This window comes from Rattus norvegicus, chromosome 5 (assembly GCF_021556685.1).
Source record: "Rattus norvegicus strain SHRSP/BbbUtx chromosome 5, alternate assembly SHRSP_T2T, whole genome shotgun sequence".
Classification (NCBI taxonomy): domain Eukaryota; kingdom Metazoa; phylum Chordata; class Mammalia; order Rodentia; family Muridae; genus Rattus; species Rattus norvegicus.
The window spans coordinates 153,382,066-153,405,029 of record NC_141538.1 but is presented as its reverse complement, the minus strand read 5'-3'; the positions used below and the strand labels follow the sequence as shown (position 1 = coordinate 153,405,029).

General features: G+C 52.7%; 1 protein-coding gene across 2 annotated transcripts in view; it reads right to left on the bottom strand.

Annotated features, from left to right (window-relative positions):
- Positions 1–22,964, bottom strand: part of Runx3 (RUNX family transcription factor 3) — a 58,571-nt gene that overhangs the window by 25,754 nt on the left and 9,853 nt on the right.

The following is a 22,964-nucleotide window of genomic DNA, read 5'->3' as shown; positions in this document are numbered from 1 at the left end:
CACTCAAAACTGGTTTCAGGATCGCGCAGGCCTAGTGGAGCTGTTCTCTGTCGAGGCAGCGCGTGGCTCTTTGAAAAACACAACAGGGCCTACAACGGTGTGCATTTTGGAGTCATGTCACCCCACCACACACGCACGCAGTATACCGTCCGGTGTAGTGGAAGTGGATGCGGGTCTGTGACAGAAAGAAAACTGTCGATGACTTAGCGAGCAGCCGGACCGCTTTCTCCCCGTGGATAGAAAGGGGTCCTCCCAGGGCCGAGCCATCATCTTCTCAGCCTTAGTCCGCTGAGTCCACAGCGCTGTCAAGTGCCCTGTGGGAATTCGACCCTGGGGTCTCCATTGTTATTCTGCCTGGTGGCCCAGCCCCTCCTGGGGGGGAAATGACAGCAAATCTTCCCTGTCCCGTCTCCTAAGCCTGGCATGGGTGTACATACAGCTAAAGGGCCCACAGTCACTGAGGGCCGCCCTCACTCCGCGCGCTCCTCCCTGGACAGCTGCAACGAACGCACATGTTTCCCTCGGTGCTTTGGAAATTCGACTGCATTTTCGTTGGCAGTGGCGGTGGACCTGTCTACAACGACCAATTTCAAGACCCAGAAGCGACACAATCTGGGACCCGACTGGGAAAGCGTCGAGACCTCAGCCTGGCTCTGACCTCAGCCCAGCACACTCCATTTTGTCAAAAAACGAAATCAGGCCCTGCGTGCATGATGGCGGGGTACCAGCTCTGTCCTGAATCTAAGGAGCGCCAGAATTGTCTTCTGCTCCTCTCTGAGCCTTATGCCAGGGCCTCAGGTCACCAAGGAAGCAAGGACAGTGAAGGTCCTTGCTGGATATTTTTGAGAACCTAAGATTCGGAGTTGCCCATCACTAGGCCTTGCGCCGCTATGGAAACAGTCTCAGAACCAGAAGAGATCCAGGGAGCCTGGCCCTGATGCAAGGGCACTCAGGGGTTCTCCCGGAGAGGGAGCATTGCTAACCACCAGGTAGGACCCACACCTGCGACGGGGTATCTATTCTGCCCTCGAGCGCCTGCGGGCCGTGACTGGCCGCCTCTGTGATGTGTAAATTCGATTTCTTAAGTGATTCCAGTTTGCATCTGCCCGGTTTAACTAATCCCTCCGCCAGATATCTATTTCTGACCTTACAACAAATTAATAACCGGGTCTCCCGAAACTGGGGTTACAGGGAAGACCCGACAGCTGACCCTGGACCAGGACTCAGCTACAACCCTCGGAAGACGCCGGTCCAGTGTGGGCACCAGAACCAAGAGTTGGGGAAGTGCACCCTCGACCTCTGAGCACGCAGCCTGAGGTCGAGGGTGCAGGGTCGCCCGGGCTGAAGCAATGACGAGAACCATCCACTAGTTGGCGCTGGCGCCCTGCTGGCTGCTCTGTTGCCCGGTCAGAAGCAGAGCGTGCAGCCCGGGTTTTCCAAGGGACCGACCAGGCATCGTCGGGGGAAGAACTACTTCTGGAGAGTGCGCGCCTGGCTCCTTTATACCTGTGGTCACATATCAGATAGATGGATGGTGCCGAGGGCTGCCTGCCCGGGTTCTCAGGAAGAAATGGCTTTCTCTGGAGTCTCAGGCACCGAAGGGCCTGCGACCTGCAGAACTCTCTCTTCAACAGAACTGCATCGGCACAGTTTCCTTAGTTCTGTTCCGAGACCCATTCTGAGGGTAGGACAGAAGGAGCAGACTTTCATCCTTATGCCTGTCTAGAATCGAGCTAGCTTCCTTCTTCTCTGGACCGACACACCTAGAACTATCTATGCATTGTCAACTTTTCAGACCAGGAGAAGGACTGCCACTAACCAGGACCCATCGCCCTTCTCCTCTCCCTTCCCCACGGTGCAATATGTTCCACCTACGGACAACAGTCTGCCTTCTCGCAAATGCCCCCATCTAAGAGCGCCTCACCGTGTCCCCTACAGGGACAGGAAGCAGAGATCAAAGCTTCTCTCTCACCTACATGTTCGTTGCAGGGTAAATTGGACCAGCCCGGGTCATCTCCAGCAGGTTCTTATCCTGGGAGGAACTTCCAGCTAGGAGAAGACTCTAATGGCTTCTTGGCTGTGCAGTGTTGCCTCTGTCTCTGAGGAAAAGGACCAAGTGGGTCTGATACCTTGGAAGTCTAGAGTCTGGGAAGGGTAGGTCTTGGCACAGCTGTTTCTGACTCTGTTAAGTCTGCTTCCCCCAATCCCTCCAGTCCAGGGACCCTGCATCAGATATCCCCGAGCCTTCCTTTCATCTGTACAGGGACAAGAGCTGTATCTGGGCTCTTGTGGAAAGCACTTGGCACAGGCCTACAGAAGGATGCCCTATCATGCCAAGTGTCTTTGGCAAGTGTCACACCCTCAACTCTAAACCATCCATCTGGTTGTAGCTTCCACAGAGCTTGCCAGGACTCGGAGCCTAGGCCGTGACTATGGCCATCTTGTTCCTCCTTCCTCCTAGGCTGGCCTGAGGTCCACTGCTGCCAAAGACCTTCTGGTGCCCGCTTTTCTATAGAGCCAGTATTGGAGGCAACCTTCAAGGGACTTCTTGCCTTCCAGGCTCCCAGACTCTCACCACCGCCCTCCCACATGCAGCCCTGACCTAAGTAAGTGACCTTCACCATGGACATCATAGTCCCTTTCTCTCCCCCAGAGGTGTCTGTTCCTTCTAGAAACTGAACTTCTCCATTCTGGACCTGGGACCCAGTGTGGACCCTGCCTTCAAGCAGTCACTAAAACTCTCAGGGAACTTTCCTATCCACAAGGACACCTTTCTAACACTTTTTCTTGGGGAAGGGGGATCAGGGGTTCCTGCTAGGAGGAGAGGGGCAGTGAGACCCTAGGCTGAGAAAGAGAAAGCTAGAAAAGGCTGTTAGCAAGCCAAACTCCGCATCCAGTTTTCAGATGTGTGTAGTCAGCCACATGCATGGTATAAATATCGAAATACAATGTACCTTGTCAGTGCACACATACTGAACCAGTCAGAACCAGCGACAGATCACGGTACTGTAACTTAACTGAGGAGCGATCTCCCAAGAGGTAGAGATTCCACCTCAGAGGTTCCAACTCTGGGTCACCTCTCCTGACTTGAGAGGAGGAATGGGTGGGTGGGTTTTCCAATTACAGAACTAGAACCGGACTTAGAGGTAGGAAGGGAGGGGAGGGAGGGAGAGCTGGGAGATGGGACACCTTTCCTGGCTCTGTCATTGCTGGTGGGCGGGGAGGGAGTGCTGGTCCTAAAATGGGTCCAGCTAGAAGACCAGAGACCAGACTAAGAGTCAGACAGGCCACTGGCCTTTGAGATACACTGCAGTCCTCTGTAGCTGCTTAACCCATTCGGTGTGATGAAATGGGACATCAGCAGAGCCTTCAAACCTGGAGGACACAGGAAGTGCCTCTTGAAAAGCTGAGGAAAGGGGGGGGGTGCAGACTGGGCTGAGCTTGCCCCTGCCTAGTGCTGTGCTTCCGGGTCCTAAGTAGGGGCCAGGTGGGCTGCCTTCAGAGCCTGAGGGAGGGAGGGTGCAACCTCGGCACACAACAGGGACGACAGGGAAGGACATATCCTGGGTTAGCTGGCTCTCCAGCCAAGGGGACACCTGTGATCAACACCTACAAGCCATTCCTGCACTCTGAGTCCGGACGCCTTTTAGGGGATAGAGGACCCCCATTCCCTCCTATCTGTCCTATCAGGATGCAGATTAGCTCTGAGGAGGCAGGCTTGAGGGAACCCATTGGGTCTTAGGGATGGAAAGGAAGCCCTGCTGTAGCCTCTACATCTGGAGGGAGTTGGTTCAGCCAGGCAATGCAGTCTCTGCCTCCCATGGCTGCTGTGTGGGTAGGCTTAGAGAACCCTTGTTCTTGAACCACCTGCTGACCTGCTCAGCGGGGGGCCCACCCATCTAAGAGGCAGACATTTTATTCCCAGGATGACCTGGGCTCCCAGAAGAATGAGCTTCCTCTGCAGGGACTCAGCACCTTAACAGCCTCCGCCACTCCCCAGTGGCTCCTCTTGGCACTAGCTGTATCACAGCGGGGAGTCCCACTGTGCCCCTGGAGCCCAAGAAAGCCCTTGACAAAAATGTGTCCCTTTCCCTCAGCTCCACACCTACCATGCCCACACAGCATGGGGCAACTGCTGCAGGGGGCAGGGACAGGAAGAGCACCTCTAAGTGACAGTCACCTCTGTCACATTATATATCCCATGCTGTTTACGCCACCCGGAAGCATTTTTTTTCTGGGGTCTTGGTCATCATGTCCATTTTACAAGAGAAAAACAGAAGCCCAGAGAGGTTAAGAGACTTGTACAAAGTTGCACAGCTGGGAAACCACAGTGCTGGGATTTCATCCAAACAGCCTGACCCCAGAGCCCACGTTCCTGGCCACTCTGTCTCAGGGAGAAGAATCAGATTTGAGAAATGACAGCAGTGGGACAGAATTAGAATCCTGGCAGAAGAGTCCTGGGTTGGCTTCAGAATTCTAGTGTCACTCATGAAGCCCCTAAGACATCAGACCCAAGACTCTGACATTGTCAAATAGCAGAACCCAAACCTAGGGAGGGAAGGGTCTGTTGAGATCACAGCCTAGGCCAGAGTAGTGTCTGGCCACCTCCTGCTGCCACTGCCTGCTGGCTGGGTCCCTGGATCTTGTCTGTCCCTGTAGGCTGTAGGTCCCCCTGTCCCCAAAGCCCACCCAGCAGTGCCTGGGCCACAGGGTCCTATTAGGGATTTTCCACCTCTCCAAAAAGGTCTTAATGCCTGTCAGTCCTTGTGAAACTTTAATTAATCTCAGGGGCCCGATGGCTTGAAGGAGAGCAGCCTTGGTCTCCCTCACAAGGCTGAAGATGACGGCTCCATTTATGTGGTGCAGAGGAACGCTGCAGACATTCCTGCAAGCAATAAAAGCCACATGGCGGCCAGCGTCGCCCTTGGAAAAGAAAAAAAAGTGCAGCCCTCTGCGGGAAGAAAGCAGCTGTGTACTGTATGCATGGCGTGAGATAAAAACAGGCGTTCTGAGGTGGAGAACAGTCAGCCTTTTATGCCTCCTCCATGACCACCGACAGTGGCAGGGCCCAGTGGTCACCCTCTTAGCCACAGGCAGCTCAGGGAACAGGGTTGGCCCCAGCGTAAGGCCTTTAGCTGCTAAGGAAAAGAGCATCAGCCCTTCCACCTGGGCTGGGTCTAAGCTCCCTGACTGTCTCTGAGGTAGTGCCAGCACCCTAGGGTGTGACCTGTACCATGTCACAGGGCCCTACTCCTTGGAAGGGCGTGTGTTATGTTGAATGCACGCTCTGCCGCAACGACTTTGAAAGTTTTAGTTCCTTGTTGAACAAGGATATATATTATATTTTTCTTAGGGCCCCCCAAATCATATGGCCACATTCCTGGCCACAGAGTCCCCACGGGTCAGGTACCTACCCCATGCTATGGCTGGGCCTGTCGGGTGGAAGGGTGTTGTTCATGTTGCTTATAGTAGCTTAGATGAACTTCAAAACTACTGTGGAATGAGCACGGGCTCACGGCGTCTCATGCCAAAGAAGTCAAGATTTGAACTCAGTTCTCCCAGACTCAAAAAGGTGGTGTGTGTTTGTGTGTGTGTATGTGTGTGCGCGCACCTGAGTGTGCCTGTGCCTATATGTTTGTGTGCACACTTCAGTGTGCCTGTACCTGTGTGTGTGTGTGCACTTGAGTGTGCCTGTGCCTATGTGTATGTTTGTGTATATTTCTTTGTGTATAGGCACACAAAGGCCCAAGGTTGACACCAAGAATCTTCCTTGCTTATTCTCCACCTTATTTACTGAGGCAAGGTCTGTCAGCTGAAGCCAGAGCTCACCACATAGCTTCTCTGGCTAGCTAGCTTGCTTCAAGGATCCCCTGTCTCCAACGGTGGGCTGTCACTCTCCCCTGGTGCCCCTAGCCACTCTGCCTTCTGCAATGTTCCTTATTTGCTGGGCCAGGCGAGTAAGCACAAGGTCAGGCTCCTCCCTTATTACCAAGTAGTAGAAAGCACAACATAAGCCCCAGGAACAGCCTGGTTAGCGAGGACCTGGCCCGTGTCCTCAGGGCTGGGCTGTGGGGTAGTCCTGAAACTGTGCCATTTATAAACCTCGGAGTAGGTCATTGGCCTGACCCTGGGATGTAGAACAGAGTCAAAGGCCATCGGTCTTCTCCTTCTCTGGGTCTTGGGCTCTCTTTCAGGGACACAGTGGCTTGGCTCCTGCCTCATCCCTAAGACACTTAGAATGTATCGGCCTACAGTAGATGCGGTCATTTTCCATGGCTAGAGAAACTGAGAGCTAGCAAGCAGCTTTCACCCCATGTCCATAGTGGCCCTGGTATGTCGGGAACCCCAAGTGGAAGTGACAGTCACACTTCCTGACCGGTGAACGGTCCCCACCATGGTCCCCATGCATGGCCCTAATTCCTTGCAGACTTCCTCCCAACTGTGGCCTTCGGTATTAAGGCAAAGGTCTCTGGGAAGGTTTTACATGGAGAGCTGTAAAGGAAACGGCCCTTCTGCTGTTCTGGAGAACCCAAGGACAGGTGACATCATGGAACTGTGGCTCTGGGCCCCACAACTCTGCAGTGCCTTGACCTTGGACATCCTATTTATGGAGTGGCAGGAGTAAGTGACCTCGGCTCAATCGATTCATTAGGGCGTCATGCGTGGATGAAGACTCCATTTCTATCTTGTTCTTCCAGAACAAGGGCCCCATTCCAGGGTTCTTGGAGTCTCCGTCATGGGGGAGTGGACTTGTTTGGCAGGTGGGAGGAGATCCTAGCCCTGCACCCGAGCCTCCCACATCCTCCACAGTGACAGCCCACCTGCCCGGTTCAGAGAAAGGTGACTCATGGGTAACGGGACCCTCCAGGCACCTCCAGTCCTAGAAGGCAGAACGTTAGCCGGGGCTGGACACTGGGCTCCTGCTTAGAGTGACAGGTTTTTCCCTCAGCTTTGTCTCCTGCACCTGAAAGAGGGAAAGGTTCCTGTGCTCAAGATGGGGTGTGGGGCTCTGGCACCCAGGAGTTCAGAGACCACAGCTCCTCTAGCTGATGTCTTGGAGAAAGGGAATTGCTGAACTTGTCCTGTTAAGGCCCTGTGATATCCCCGGGGACTTTGTTGTGGGGAAGGCTATTGAGGCCATGTCACATGACAAGCTATTAAGGCAATGGGGGACTTCGTTCTGGAGAAGGGCCACCCTGGGTAAGAACTCCTCTTTAAATGAATAGGTTCCGTTTACTTCTGTGTATTTGCTATGTGTGTGTAAGCGCGCATGTGCAGATAGGTTTGCATGGACATGTGTGTGCACGCCTGTGGAGGTCGGAGGTTAATGTCTTCTTCTATTTCTTTCCACTTTACGTATTTTTTTTTAAGATAGGATATTTCATTGGCTTGGAGCTTACGGTAGTGCTAAATTGGTTGGCCAGGCAGTCTCAGGCATCCTCCTGTCTCTACCTCCTCAACACTGAGACTGTAGATACATGTGTTACCACACCTGCTGTTTGAAACGTGGGTTCTGAGGGAATCGAACCCAAGTCTTCATGTTTGCACAGTAAACACTTTATTGACTAAATTGTCTTCTTAGCCTTGGCTGCTATCATCATCATCATCACCACCACCACCACCAGCACCATCATCATCACCACCATCATCATCACCACCACCACCAGCACCATCATCATCATCACCACCACCACCATCACCACCACAACCACCACCACCACCACCACCACCATCACCATCATCACCACCACCACCATCATCACCATCATCACCACCACCATCATCACCATCACCACCACCACCATCATCACCATCATTACCACCACCACCATCATCACCATCATCACCATCACTACCATCATCACCATCATCAAGACAGGACCTCATATATCCCAAACTGGCCTTGAACTCCCTGTGTTGCTGAAGTTAACTCCTGATCCTCCTGCATCTACCTCCTGGGTCCAGAGACCTCAGGTGTGGGCCACCATGCCTGACTCCCTTTCAGAAGAAGCCTCTGTGGCAGTGACCACAGGATGCTGAGGTGGAACCTGAGACAGTGAATGTCCGGCTCTGCACAAGGGGAGGAAGTGCTGAGAATGTTCTAGAAAGAGAATGGAGTTAGAGAGCCCCATTCTGGGAGAGCAGGGACACTAGACAGTAAGTTCAGCTGTCAGATAGGGCAGGAGCTTAAGCCAGGTCCAGGGGGCCAGGGCAGTCAGCTGATGGGAAAGGTTTATTGAATAAATGAGAGAGAAAGTCCGAGGCTGCGTTATGATCCTGCTGAGTTCAGGCCTGGGAGGCCCATCTCTGCCTCAGGCTGTGTGGCCTTGGAATTCCCTGAGGCCAATTGCTCACCCTTTCCATGGAGAGGACAAGTCACCTCCGCACCCTCTCCTTGGCCTCCCTCACTCCCTCAGGTCCCCCAGGGTTGGTCTTTACTTCTCCCTTGCTTCTGCTCTCACAACCCCATGCAGCCATGTTGGTGCAATGGCTCAGCCAGGAAAGGCCCCGAGACATGTGCTGACACATGTGTATGCCCACAGGTAAATAAATATACTAAAAATGAACTTAGAAAGAGCCCGGTATATGCAGAGACTGGATGGTGGTCCCCATCCTGTAAGGAGGTGTCTGTCTGGAGAGAGGCTCTTTCAGGGTAGGAGGGGCCATGGGTTCTGATCATCACTTCAGCCACCTAAGCAGCTAAGTCCCCTGTGGGCCCAGAGGTCTGACTATATTTTTTTTTTAAATCACTGCTCTTTCCTTGTTCAACAAAAATCTTTTTTAATGCTCTTCTTTACTTAAAACCTTACAATAAGTATTATAAAAGCAAGCAATATATATTACATGTATACAGCACACATCTGTTATGCATCTGGCTACGCTGAATTCGAGATCAAGCTCAGGTCTCGAAGGCTTAGCCACAAGCTCCTTCCCACCTGAGCCATTGCACCAGCATGGCTGCATGGGATTGTGAGAGCAGAAGCATGGTTTGATGGAGACTGCTTCTAATCCCAGCACTCAGGACGCTGAGGCAGGAGAATCTCTGTGAGTTCAAGACCAGCCTGGTGTTCATAGTGAACTCCAGAACAGCCTGAGCTGTGTCATCGAGTGCTGTCTCAAAGCACATTCTTACAAAACAAAGTATACGGTGTGTGTCTGTAATTCCAGCTCTTGAGAGGCGAAGCAGGGAGATCAGGAGCTTAAGGTCACCCTCTGCTACATATGGAGTTTGGGGCCAGCCTGGGCTACATGAGATCCTGTTCATAAGTAAATACATAGAAAGGGCTTTAAAGCTTCTCTGTCTTCCAAACCTCAGCGCCCGTGGGGGACACAGATAAAACAAGACTACATTTAGGTGCGCACTCGGGAACCAGAGGCAGGCGGATCTCTGTGAGTTGGAGGCCAGCCTGGTCTACAGAGTGTTCCAGGCCAACCATGGCTACACGGTGAGAACTTGTCTCAGAAACAACTAGAGCAACAGCAAAACAAAAACAACAAAAAATCACTCCCAACAAAGCACAAGCAAATAAAAGCTCACATCTACATTGCCATGCTCCAGAGCCATTGTCCCAGCCCCAGGTATGTTGTTATTCTTGTATAAATAACTGTTTCACTTGCATTGCCAGTTTATCTAACTCACTGCCTGGCTCTCGGTCCAATTGCCTGATAGTTCTTAAAGCCATCTCACTGGCAGCAGGCTCGCTCAGGGCAGCGGGCTCGCCCACAGGCATCTCCTGGTACCCAGCAGGTAACCAGTGTCCACTGAGCATGCTCCCCGGCAATCTCCACAAATCCTAACAGGAATCCTCCCTGCCCTGCCATGCCTCACTCCCCAGGTGACAGTGAGTGAGTTCAGCCTAGGAATTCAGCTTGGGAGGGTAGGGCTGGGATAGGAGGAGCACTCTGGCTGTTGACACCGGGTTATGTGCACCAACCCCACCCCCACCCTCGGACCTTCCCTCCTGACAACATGCATCAGGTTGCAGACCAGATCGAGTACTTGTCTTAGAAGCCTTGAGGATTAGGCATTTCTATCTTCACTCCCTTCTCTCAGGAGGAAGCTGAGGTAAAGGTGATGACTTGTTCCAAATTCACAAGGGAGCAGCGAGTGTCACAGCTGAATCCAGTCTCCAGAAGCAGGACAAGTCTGTGGCCTTGGCTCCACAGAGGATCCCAGGGATGGAAGGCCGGAAGGGGTGAATGGCGAGTGCTGGGGAAGAGGGGAGGCTGCTTGGGAGGTCTATTCTCAATCTAAGCAGTGATGTGTACCTAGTGACTGGCTGTCCCTTCTCAGTGTGTCTATGGTCCTTGGGGAGGGAGCCTCTGAGGATGTGGGCAGCTAACCCTGGGCTGGAGTGGGCTTATAAACCCTGCTCCAGCATCCTGGCCACGGTCTCCTGACAGCGGTGCCCTTTGTCATTTGTTGCTGGGGCAAGTTCCTCACTGGTGACAGTGTAGCATGCCCAGAACTTTCACATGTCCCCTAACATCCTCAGACCCAGAGTTTCTCTCAGAAACTCAGAGACTTAAGTATCCAGTTCTCATCCCAGCCTGGTCCCCAAGGGTTGCAGTCTTGGACTCAGGGGCTGTGTGCTCCCATTGAAAGGTAGAAATAAGGGAAAAGGAGACGAGATGGAAGGTACTAATTTCCACTTCCGGAGTGTGCCATGGGGGTTGGGGATACAGCAAGGGACATAGCAGCTGGCAGGGAAGACAGAGACCTGCAAAGATAGTGTCTTGTGACACTGCTGAGACAGATGGTGAAGACAGATGTGGAGTGACCCAAGGTTGGCGCTGAGGGATGGCCACCAATGCCTTAGGGCAATCAGGGAGGGCCTCCTGGAGGAGGTGACTTGGGCTGAGCCCTGAGGGTTGGGGAAGATTTAAAGAGCCAGCAGCTGGTAGCCAAGCTCACCACAGGACACCAGTTTCCTTCCCCACTGGCTCCTGCCATCCTCCCTGTCTGGCTGTGGATGTCCTCTGTCTTTTATCTAGTCTGTCCTGAGAACCAGAGGAGGATTCAGGCTCCCGGAAGCCCGGGAAACTGAGGCAGATGAGAGGAGGGTTTCAGGTGGCGCTGCCTGAGCTACTTGTGGCCCGAGTCCGGTGGCTGCGGCTCCTGCGGGTCACAGGCTGCGCCTGGGAGGACCAAGGCTGGTGCTGGGCACGGTCCCCAGCGGAAGGCGCCCGGCCCTGATTGGAACAAGGTGGCGACGCCCCGCCGGGCCGCATTGATCTCGCCCGGTGTTCCAGCCGCGGGGCGGGGCCGCGCTGGGCGCTCTGCCGGCTTTCCCAGGTGTGGGGACACCCCGGGGAAATGGCTTTTCATGTGGTTGTGGCAAAGCCTTGCCACCCAGCATGTGGGGGAGGACGAGGAATCAGGGCATGCTGGCAGTGGGGAGGAGGGTCTGGAGGTTGGAGACCCACAGCCAGCCAGTGCCACACCCCGGGAGAGGGTCAGGAGACCCGGAGAGGGGGACGTAGGGGCTACAGAAAGGCTGTGGGACATTGTGTTCCCTTACTGTCCTATTCCCACTGTGTGCCACATAGGTTTGGGACTCACCCCCACTTACACGCAGGGACACTGCTCTCCTGTGTTAAGGGATCTGTGTCAGAGGTTCTTTGTCTTAGTTCTGGGCTGCGGATGAAGAAGTTCAGTCGGTGAGGAAGCCCTGGGTGCACTTCCCAGCAGCTCCCAATAAACTACTGGTTCCCAGTCGAGGCGGGGGTGGGGTGGGGTAGTGAAAGGTCAGATGTTCAAGGTCATTCTCAACTACCCCAGACCTTCCCTCAAAACATACAAAAGAACCCAAGAGCCCCAGGGCCAGGTTTTAGATGTGAGACTGACAATTGGTTCACATTGGAGGGAGGACTTTGGGCGGAATACCCCTGTGTCCAGCTCATCTTGTTGGAGACACAGGTATACAAAGGAGGTGCTGAAGTGACAGGGACCTGGGAGTCCCTACTACTAGTCTTAATGGACACTTTCCTTCAGGCACACAGAACAGTTCTTTTAATTAAAACAAAATTGTATTCCATCTATTTATTTGCGTGTGTGCATGCATGTGTGCAGAGGTCAGAGGACAGCTTGTGGGAGTCTGTTCTCTCCTTCCACCATGTAGGACCCAGGGATCAAACTGAGGTCATCAGATTTGGCAGCAGTCGCCTTTACCCCCTGAGCTTCCCTGCCCACCACAGTTCTTTTTAAACCTCAAACTCAGATCCCTCATGCTTCACAGAATCCTCTCTGATCCGGGACTAGCACTAAGAAGTCTGGCCCTTGTTGTCAGTAAATGCTGCTGGTTTCCCAGTGTGAGGCCTGGGGAGAGTGCGGCCTCTTGTTAAATATGGCGTTCCCTTAAATAGGGTGACACTGACAGACCCTACCACGTGAGCGACAGACCGCTGTCACTAGCTACTTATCAGCATGGGGTTGTGCTGGGGACAGAGTTGGGGACAGTGGAGCACAAGGTGGCTTGGGGGTGCCACTGATTGCCTGCCCCTTTCTGACTGGCCTTGATGGGATTCTGTGGGTCTTGTACCCTCCTGTGCTCTGTTTTTACCTCTTTCTATGCTGTTCCTCCACCACCCCAGTCCATCCACTGAGGTCTTTAGCCCTCCAGTCTCTTCTACTCTCTCCCTCAGGGCCTCTGCTGGCCTGCCTGTCCATCTGTCTGTCTGCACAAGTCAATTCAACTCTACCTGGCCCCTCCTCCTTCTCTGAGGCCCCTTTGCAGTGAGAATCATAATGATGTCTACATCCTAATCCCAAGATCTGGGGATAAGTCATTTTATAGGGCAAAGGGGACTTAGCGGATGCCATGAAGTTTAAGGCTTGGGGAGTAGCCTGGGCTACACAGGTGGGTGTGGAGGTAGTGATGAGAACAATCAGAGAGCTGTGGGGACAGCAAGGGGTCTGGCATTGGGAGAAGACTGGACTCATCAGCACTGGATGAGAAGAGGGCTGGAGGCCAGGAGCCAGGGATGTGGGACATGGGATGGGGAGCGGGAGCAGGACCCATCTACTAGGGCAGCATCAGAACAAAGTGTAACTCCATCCTTGGCCCTCATCGGATTCCTGTAGGGATTTCTGGCCACACTGGGTTCGTGGCCACTCCAGAGAATGGCAAGGACTGCCCTGGGTCCTGGCTCCTCTGCTGACATCAGTGCCCTGCAGGCAGCTCTGGTCTCCTGTGTCCTGTGTTACTGGGAGACAAGAGCTTTGCTCTGACTAGAGTCTCCCATGCAGAGCAGATAGAATAACCATAAGTCTGTCCCCAGTGCAGCATTGTTTCCCTTGTTTACCTGGAGCCAGGAAGCCTGGGTGTCCTGTGTTTTACATGACTCCTCATTCTTTCCTCCTCATCTGAGGTGAATCCTGCTTATACACCCGGAGCGTAGCTCAGCGCATGCTCGCCTAATGGGTGGAGCGAGTGGGCAGATGCTCTAGTGCATTGACCACTCCAGACCATGGCCAGGAAAATAAAAGCAAATAGTCTGGCCCTTGGGAGAGCGAGGCAAGAGGATTGTTGCAAGTTTGAGGCCAGCCTGGTGAATTGTAGGCCAGTCGGGGCTATGTGGCAAGTCCCTGTCTCAGAAAACAAAACAAAAATCCAACCATCTCTACATCAGGAGCTCTGGCATTCTCTAATGATCCATGGGCAATGGATCCAGTGATGTCATTAACCCATTTTCCAGGGGACAAAAACTAAGGCCCAGGAGACTTAGTCATAGAGTGTTAGAGCTGGGGAACTCCAAGCTCTCAGAGGAGCTGCTCCAGCCCCGTCTCCCTCCTTACTCTCGTCTCACAGCAGAGTCTCTTTTAGCCCAAGGGGTCTTCATTTTATGACTACCAAACTCCTACTCATACACCAAAGCCCCATCGTCATTTTCCCTCTTTGTGAAACAACCTCCAACACTCCCTTGGCTCCCTGTCCTGGTAACTATAAGGACTTCCTGGTGGCCCTTTCCTTTCCAGAATTGTGATGCCCTGAGGACAGACATGGGTCATTTCCAGTTCTCTGGAAAGGAACAGAGGCTTCCTGGAGCTTTGCAGAGCAGGCAAACGAGTGAAGTCTGCCTTTCCCACTCTGGGCCTCGGTTTTAGAGTTCAGAGTCCACAAGAGGGAGAAGGGAATCCTTCACTCCCTTGTCTCTTAAAACAAAACACATATTTTTCTGGGTATGAAAATAATACCTATTCATTAAGGAAAAATTGGAAAATAATAGAATTATGGAGAAGAAAATTAAAACCACCCCAACTCTGCCACCCAGAACCATTGCTAGCGTCTGCCCTTCAGATGCTACCCTTCCTCCTGTGTAGCTCTTACTGCCTCCCTCATGCTTCCACCTCCCCACCTCCCTTACTGCCTCCCTGCCCCCACCTCCCTGCCCCCCACATCCCCGCCCTCCTTTGCATCTTCCTATAAGGCTGTTTGAAATGACCCCACACACTGTCACCCAGTCCCTTCCATGATAGCAGCAGCTAGAGCTACTGAACTGGGGCCCCCAGATTGGGCCACCACCCTATTGCCCTGGGACAACAGCCCAGCTGTCTAGGGTGTCCCTGAATTTCCATCATTGTGAGGGACACCCCTTGTATGGAATCAGTCACATCCCTGACCCCACCACCCTTAGAATAAATTCTGGGACTGAGACGGCTGGTCCAGGAATGGGTGCCCTGCGCTCTAGCCCTCCACCTGTTTCTCAGGTGTCCCCTCAATGTCCCTACTGGACAAGACGGTTCTTCCCAAGAAAAGCCCATTCACACCCAAAGACTCCTGATTCTGTTCAAGTGGAAAAATACCCAACACCATTCTCCAGTGCTCCATCCGAGGCATGGCAAAAGCTTGTCATCCGTCTCTGAGATGCTCAGCCCCAGGTGGACAGTCCTAGGTCACCCCAGGCTTAGGATACTGTGACCTCAGGCTAGACAAAGCTCACTTTTTAAATAATCCACAAGCTGGCCAAGCATAAGATCCTGGAGAACTGTGTTCTTGGAGGTGGGGAGTGGTTACCTCCTGCCCCACGGCAGAGAACACAGAAACACCATGTCTGGGCCTAACCCGCAGAGAATTTGCTGAGGCCCATGTAGAGCTGATTTTCCACCACAGGCTGCTGGTGCTGTCACAGAGAGCTGAGGGACCGGGGCCTTGTGGTCTGGGTAGCTGAGCTGATGCTCTGTGACACCTGCAGCTAGCTGTCAGTGGCCACAGTCTTATCTTTGCTGGGAAGCTTTGGCCTGACAGCAAGCGAGGTAGCCTGGAGTCCCCTTCTCCAGACCTGTGTACTCATAGGCCTCATCCCTGCTGTGCCGGGAGGCCCCCCACCCCTCACCTCGAGACAAAGCATTCGCCCTGCCTGGTGATATAAACTCTTTTTTAGGCTGCCTCACAGGAAGAAGAGGCCAGAAATGAGCTCTGGGGTTGCCCAGGACCCTGGGGACACTTTCTATTTGCATGTCTTCCCCTCACCACCCCAGAGACCTGTGGATTTCACCACACTCCTGAGAGGCTTCCCAGCTCTGGCACAGGAGGCTATGGCGGCCAGAGGTCCATGGTGTCCCCCTGTGTGAGTGCTGAGGAGCTCGAAGCCCAGTAGGGTGCCAGCTTCTCTGTAGCCTTCTTGACTCTCAAGATACCTTCTCCCCACCCTGTCCCTGCGCATCACACCCGTGTTTATGTGTTTAGACAGAAGCCAGGGGTCTCTAAGAGGTTTCCTGGTAAGAGAAGCAGGTCTAGCCTGCTCCCCCACACTCCCCCACCACAGCTTCTCCATAGCCTCTCTGGGATCCCTAGTTGGTTGTGCCTACTGTGGCAGGCCTGGCTGCCGATGTGACTGCAGTGACCTTACCTCTATGAGGCTGTGTGCATATGCATCACACAGAAAGTGGGCACAGGGCCCAACACCCAAGGCCTAGGACTCATCACACAGGGCACGAGGTAGCTATGGGGTCAGACTCTGGCTGCTGTGTTGATCTAGTACAAAGGAGGGCACAGATGGGAAGGGTTTGGGGAGGGACAGTTCCACAGAAGGTAGGGGTGTACCTTGGAACTGTGTGGAAGACCGGAGGGCTGCCAGCTCTGTGCTGTGAGCCTGGGGCAGCTGGATGTGGGGGATGCTTACTGGGGGAATTGCCTTGGTTGGCCTCTCGTATTTATTGTCTGTTTAAACAATGGCGTTAGTAAAAAGCTTTAATTGAGCTGCCATCCTACCCACACTGGGACACGAATCACAAGTGAGAAACGGGGAAATACAGACAAATGACCAAAAAAGTCAAAGCCCCGAGATCTCATCCCCTGAGAGAATGGTGTGTGTGTGGGGTGGGGACGTCCCAGGAACGGGGCTAGGCTCAATAGTACAATAGCGGCTAAGTTAGTCACCAGGCTCCACATCCCTTACGAGGCCTCTGTGGAGCTCAGCCTTGTCTCTGTTGCCACTGACAACCTTGAGGTGGGTGCTGTTCTCGCCGGGTGCAGTGATCAATATCGAGTCAAAGATGGTTGGGTACAGCCCCTGGGGCAGACGTCAGAGCTGAGAGGAAACTAGGGATTGGTGAACATGAGTGTGAATTCACCTAGGCTGCCCGGGCCTCTGGTAGACTTGCCCTCGGATCCCACTCTGTGTGGTATGTGCTGTGAGAAAGACAGACACGTCTCCGACACGAAACCCCGGATGCACACAAACCAGGCCCCGGTCGTGATCCTAGCTTGGTTCCTTGTCCTGGTGCCACCGTCTTCAACCCCAGCCCCAGTCGCTGATGAAGCTACCGTCCCACTACTCTTGCTTACCAGGCCTCTTAGAAGTTTCCCTCCAGTGCCACAGCTCAAAGTCAAGGGCAAAAGGCTTTATTACCAGCCCCATTGTCTACTCAGGCAGAGCAGGAGGGGTGGCACCTCCTGTCAACCAGACCTGCTACTCTAGGCCACGTCCCTGAGCTCCAGGTGCCCTCAGGTCTGGACAGGCTGGGAAGGCCACTGGGGCCTCATCGAGCTTGGGCTGTCCGTGGCTGGTGTGCAGAGCTGGTTCAGGGGACTGACCATAGAACCCCCCATGTCGCCACGTCCTTCCGCTCCTCTCCTTTCCCCACCCACACCCCAGGCTGGTGTGGTGTGGACCTGGGGTTGCACGGAGGTCTGAAGGAGTCTGCAGGCCCCTCGAGTAGCGTCCAACCAAGCTCACTCTGACTGAAGGGCCTCTCTCGGTGCCTCAGTTTCCCACTTTTGTCCATCACCTTCTGAGAGTTCACAGCCAAGGTCCATGACCTCGTCCTCTGGGCCCTCAGACCCATTCCTCAGGTGACAAAAGGTCTCCCACCTCCAGCCCCCGCCCCACCAACATTCTTCTTCCTCTCTAGAGTTTTTGGAATCACGTGACCAGTGCTCACGGGAGCCTGTGAGAGCCAAAGAGTATTCCTTCGTGTAGGGAAGCCCAGATTTCTGTTGTGGTGAGGTGTGAATGCTCCCAGGCGGCTGCCTGGATTTGAACCCAGGCTGGGTGGTGGTCTCAGGGTGGGACAATCTCTTTGGGTCTTAGCCTCTTTATTAAGTGGGCTTTATACTAGCATTTCTCTCTCTCTCTTTTAAAAGATTTATTTATTTACTATATGTAAGTACACTGTAGCTGTCTTCAGACACACCAGAAGAGGGCATCGGATCTCATTACAGATGGTTGTGAGCCACCATGTGGTTGCTGGGGATTGAACTCAGGACCTCTGGAAGAGCAGTCGGAGCTCTTAACCGCTGAGCCATCTCTCCTGCCCCATACTAGCATCTCTTAATAGGGGTCACTGAGCAAAGGCACAGAAATCACTCAGGACCTGAATCCTATGACTATTTAAAAGCCGCCGAGCCACCATCGACCATATTTTCTAGAGAGTCAATTTGCAGCTGTCTTGGCAGGAATGAGCGTGCTCTAAAGAGATCCCGATGTCCCTCTCAGAAACAGGATTGTCCCCTGGAGTCTAAGGCCAAGAGAAGGAAAAGGCTGAAGCCTGGGGCCAGACCGAAGAGAAACAGACTTTCATAGTCTGAGGACTCGACCGGAAGCCAGATGGTGATGGGCAGGAGATGGGCGGGACCACACCCCACACCTTGACCTGACTTAGCCACGCCCCCTTGTTCTCTATTTAAACTGAAACCTCCTGTCAGGACCTGAAGGTGGACATTGGTTCTTTGTTTGTTCCCCTTCTTTTTTTTTTTTTTTTTTTTTGGTTCTTTTTTTCCGGAGCTGGGGACCGAACCCAGGGCCTTGCGCTTCCTAGGCAAGCGCTCTACCACTGAGCTAAATCCCCAACCCCGTTTGTTCCCCTTCTTAATATGACCTCACTAAGTAAGTCTTTCTTTTTTTAAATTACTCTTCTCTTTAACTGGTCTATTGAGGGTGTGTGGCCGAGCCTGGCTTGTTACAGCCGCCAGGACCCAGGCTTGACCCTAACAACTTCAGAACCACCGAGTGGATTTCTGAACTTTGCTTTTGTACTTTCTCCTGGGCTCCCTGCAATTCCTGGCTGGTGCTGGTGTCACGGGGAGACATCACGGCTTCCCCTCAAACAGCCTGTGCCCCAAGGTTGGCCAGGGTGAGCCTTCTAAAGACCGTGCTTGATAGCAAACCAATGCTCTGAGAAGTCCCGAGACACAACCCTGTGTGCTACAACATCTGCCATCTTTTGGACTTTGAGCCCTCTGTCGCTGTGTACAAGACCCGATACCTGTGCTGAGAACACACAGGGACACCTCACGTTCATTTCCTTGTCTCTAGGAGACAAGACAGGATTTAGAGCTTCACGGCACAGCAGCTCACGGTAAGGGAAGAGTGGTCCCTACTTACAAACATCATTTATGGTCCTCCCATCCCTCCTCCACGGTCTGACTCTGCCCACTGTAAACACATGGTGAATGAGAACGCCCATGGTCTGAGAGAATGCAGGAAGCAGTTGGGCATGCATTTTAGAAGAATAGTTAAAACAGAATTAATAGGGGGCTGGAGAGATGCCTCAGTGGTTAAGAACTCGTGCTGCTCCTCCAGGGCATCCAAATTCTGTTCCCAGCACCTATGACAGGCAGCTCACAGCTGCCTGGAACTCCAGCTCACACACGCAGACTCCGTCACATACCTGTGCACACATTCACACCCAGACTCACACGTCTGTGCACACACTCAAGAGACTCGCACACCTACACATAATTCAAATAAATAATAAAAGTAAACCTCTAAAATAAAGCTGTCCTCACAACACAGGCATCCCAGGTACTCGGGAGGCTGAGGCAAAAAGGTTAAAAAAATTCAAGGCCAGCCTGGGCTCTAAATACAGAAGGGTTCACGAGGCTAGCCTGGGCTATATATACACACAGACTGAATTCACAAGGCCAGCCTGGGCTATATATACATACAGATGGAGTTCAAAAGGCCAGCCTTGGGCTATATATACACACAGACTGAATTCACAAGGCCAGCCTGGGCTATATATACATACAGATGGAGTTCACAAGGCCAGCCTTGGGCAACTTATTAAGATCCTGTTTTAAAATAAAAAGCAGAAAGGAGACTGGGGCTGTAGCTCAGTGGTAGCATGCCTGCCCAGCATGTATGAGGTCCTGGGTTCAATTCTCAGTACCCCAACGACAAACATACGAATGAATGAATGAATGAATGAATGAATGAATGATAAACATTTCGTAGGTGTTTTGTGACTGGAAATGCTATGGGATAGGGGTTGGCTGGACTGTTTGCTCAGATGCTGTCACTCACTCTGAAATCTGTGGTGCCTTCTCTCACCATAGTCTCATACCTCTGTGTGTATGTGTGTGTCTCTGTGTGTATGCGCATGTACACGTATATCTGCATACGTGTGTGTGCATGCCAGTGGTGGCCAGAAGTCACCATTGCATCTTCAATCACCTTCTGCCTTAGTCTCTGCCATTCAAGTACTGACCTGACCCTGCTTAGCTTTTGGGATGATACAAGATGGAGTACATCTAGGGTGGTATGGTCATAAACCACCTTAGTCTCTGAGACAGGCTCTCCCAGTGAATCTGGAGCTGGCCAGTTGATTAGACTGTCCCAGGAATCCCCCTGTCTCCTCTACCCTGGTGCTGGGATTACAGGTTGTCAGGGTCCAGCTGTGGGGTCTGGGAATCCGGGCTAAGGGTCTCATGCTCACCTAACAGGCTCTGTTTCCTCAGCCCGATCCTTCACTAGTCACATGCAGACCAGGAGGCTGTGGCAGCCACAGGGAAGTGAAGGCAGCCAGGTTTCTCAGGCCCAGGGTCCCTCGAAAAGAGGGCCTCCAGCCCCGGCTTTGTGTTCTGGAGTCTGCTCTGAAATTGTGTTGCTGTCTGTTTTTTATTTAAAACATAGTTTTAAATGATGTGTGTGTGTGTGTGTGTGTGTGTGTGTGTGTGTGTGTGTGTGCAAGTGAGTAGAGGTGTCTGCAGAGGCCAGAGGTGCTGAATTGTCTGAATTGCCGTTCTGGGAAAACGTGAATCACCTGAGGTGGGTGGTGGGACTTGAACTCAGGTCCTGTGGAAAGAGCAGTATACTCTCTCTTTTTTTTTTTTTTTTTTTTTGGTTCTTTTTTTTCGGAGCTGGGGACCGAACCCAGGGCCTTGTGCTTCCTAGGTAAGCGCTCTACCACTGAGCTAAATCCCCAGCTCCAACTCTCTTAACCATTAAGCCATCTCTCCTGTTCTCAGTGTCTGTTGTTTTCAGATAGGGTTTTAGGTAGTTCAGGCTAGCTTTGAAATCTTGATCTTCCTGCCTGTGCTTTCAGAGTGTGGGATTATAGACCCGTGCCACCATGAACGGCTGTCCTGAAAATCCGCCTGCACCCTCTTGTGTGTGTGTGTGTGTTGTGTGAGGGGTGTGTGTGTGTAAGTGTGTGCGGTGTGAGGGGTGTGTTTTAATATGAGGTGTGTGTGTAGTGTGTAAGTGTGTGTGTAGTATGAGGTGTGTATGTGTGTGGTGTGTATGTGTTTTTGTGTGTGTGTTTTGTGTGTGTGTGTGTGTATAGTGTGTATGTGTTGTTTATGGCATGGTGTGTGAGGTGTATGTGTGTGTAAGTGTGTGCAGTGTGAGGTGTGTGTGTAATATGAGGTGTGTGTGTAGTGTCTAAGTGTGTGCGGTGTGTGTGTGTAAGTGTGCGGTGTGTGAGGTGTGTGTGTGTAGTGTGTAAGTGTGTGTGTGTAGTATGAGGTGTGTGTAGTGTATAAGTGTGTGCGGTGTGAGGTATGTGTGTATAGTGTGTATGAGGTGTGTGTGTAGTATGAGGTGTGTGTGTGTAAGTGTGTGAGGTGTGTGTGTAGTATAAAGTGTGTGTGTGTAAGTGTGTGTGGTGTGTGAGGTGTGTGTGTAGTGTGTAAGTGTGTGCAGTGTGTGAGGTGTGTGTGTGTAAGTGTGTGCAGTGTGTGCGGTGTGTGGGTGTAAGTGTGTGCAGTATGAGGTGTGTGTGTGTAGTGTGTATGTGTTGTTGTGGCATGGTGTGTGCAGTGCGTGTGTGACAATGTGTGTGTAGAGGATAACCTAGGGCATTGGTCCTTGACCACCTAGTTTGACACAGGTATCTTGTTCTGCTGTGTGGGCCAGGCTAGGGGGCCTGTGAGCCCCAGGATTTCTTCTCTCTGCCTCCCAGCTGTAGCGGCTTTGGCCTTCCAGATGTGCACAAGTGTGCCTGACTTTCCGTGGGTTCTGGGGATCCAAACTCGGATCCTTATGCTTCTGTAGCAAGTATTCAGTTACTGGGCCATTTCTACATCTCAATCCTGAAACACGTAATAAATCGTGAACATGTGTCCTGCACCTTCACTTTGCACGTGTCCTGAAAACATCACTGTCTGTCCCTGGGTGTCCCTGAGCTAGGTCTCATTTCGGCTGATTGGAGTTTCTGCCCTTGTCCTGGACAGACCACAGACTTGGTCGCCCCTGGCACAGTCTACGTGTCTGAGAGGCAGTGAGCTTTGGCTCTCTGGCTGTGTGTCTAAAAAGGGATAAAAATAGGGGTGCGAGCAGCTTGGGAGCCCTGTGGTCTCACCACGCGTACGCACTCACACACACTCGGGAACGTATCTTCACTGTGCACATCTGCACGGACCTATTTCAGGGAGCTGCCTGTGTGTCACGGGATGTGGGGTAGCCACCACGGCGCAGCCTGCCCTCTGCCCAGGCTCCACCTGCCTTGAAGTCATGTCCAACTTTCATGGCCTGCTGTCTCCTTCCTTGTCCCTCTCTTGCGTCTTCTCCACAGGACTCACAAGCTTGCATCTCCAGGAACTCCTCCACGTGACCTTTTCATTCCGTTTACTCCGCACAGTCCAACAGCCCCCGTTACCCTCCCAGATCTGCCTGTTGTGGATCTGGTTCAGACTCTCCCTTCCTCAGGAACATTGCGAATGTCTCATAATGAATAGGGTTGGGAATGACCAGGAGGCGTTCTGTGGCCGCAGTGCATGTGGGCCACAAGGGAGAGGAGACATGGTCCAGGTCGGAGGTGACTTTCGTGTCACACAGACCTTGACATTTACTAGGCACTGACCTCTTGCTAAGCCTCGATTTGGCCAACCGTGGCATGGTGTGGATTCTCAGAGTGGCTAAGTAGAAATAGGACCTGACTCCCACAGAACCACCATAGTGCCGGGCCCACAGGAAGTGGTCAGCAGGGGCAGCTCTCGCCTCCCTTACTTTTTCCTTTGGTTTTGCTGCGAGGAGGCCTCACTAACTCTCAACGTCTGGGGGCAGTGGGAAGTCACTCATGATGCTCGCTCCACTACAATAGAGGCTCGATGTGCTCATCAGCCTCTACAGAGGTCCTGGGAGGCTGAGTCACGGCAGTGGGAGATCTAAGTGGGGTTGTAGCAGGCTCTCAGAACTGCCTCCCTTCTGGGCCTCGCTTCTCCCGTCTGTAAACCTTGTGGGTACGTGCTTGTGTGTGCTTGTGTGTGTGCTTGTGTGTGCTTGTGCGTGCGTGCGTG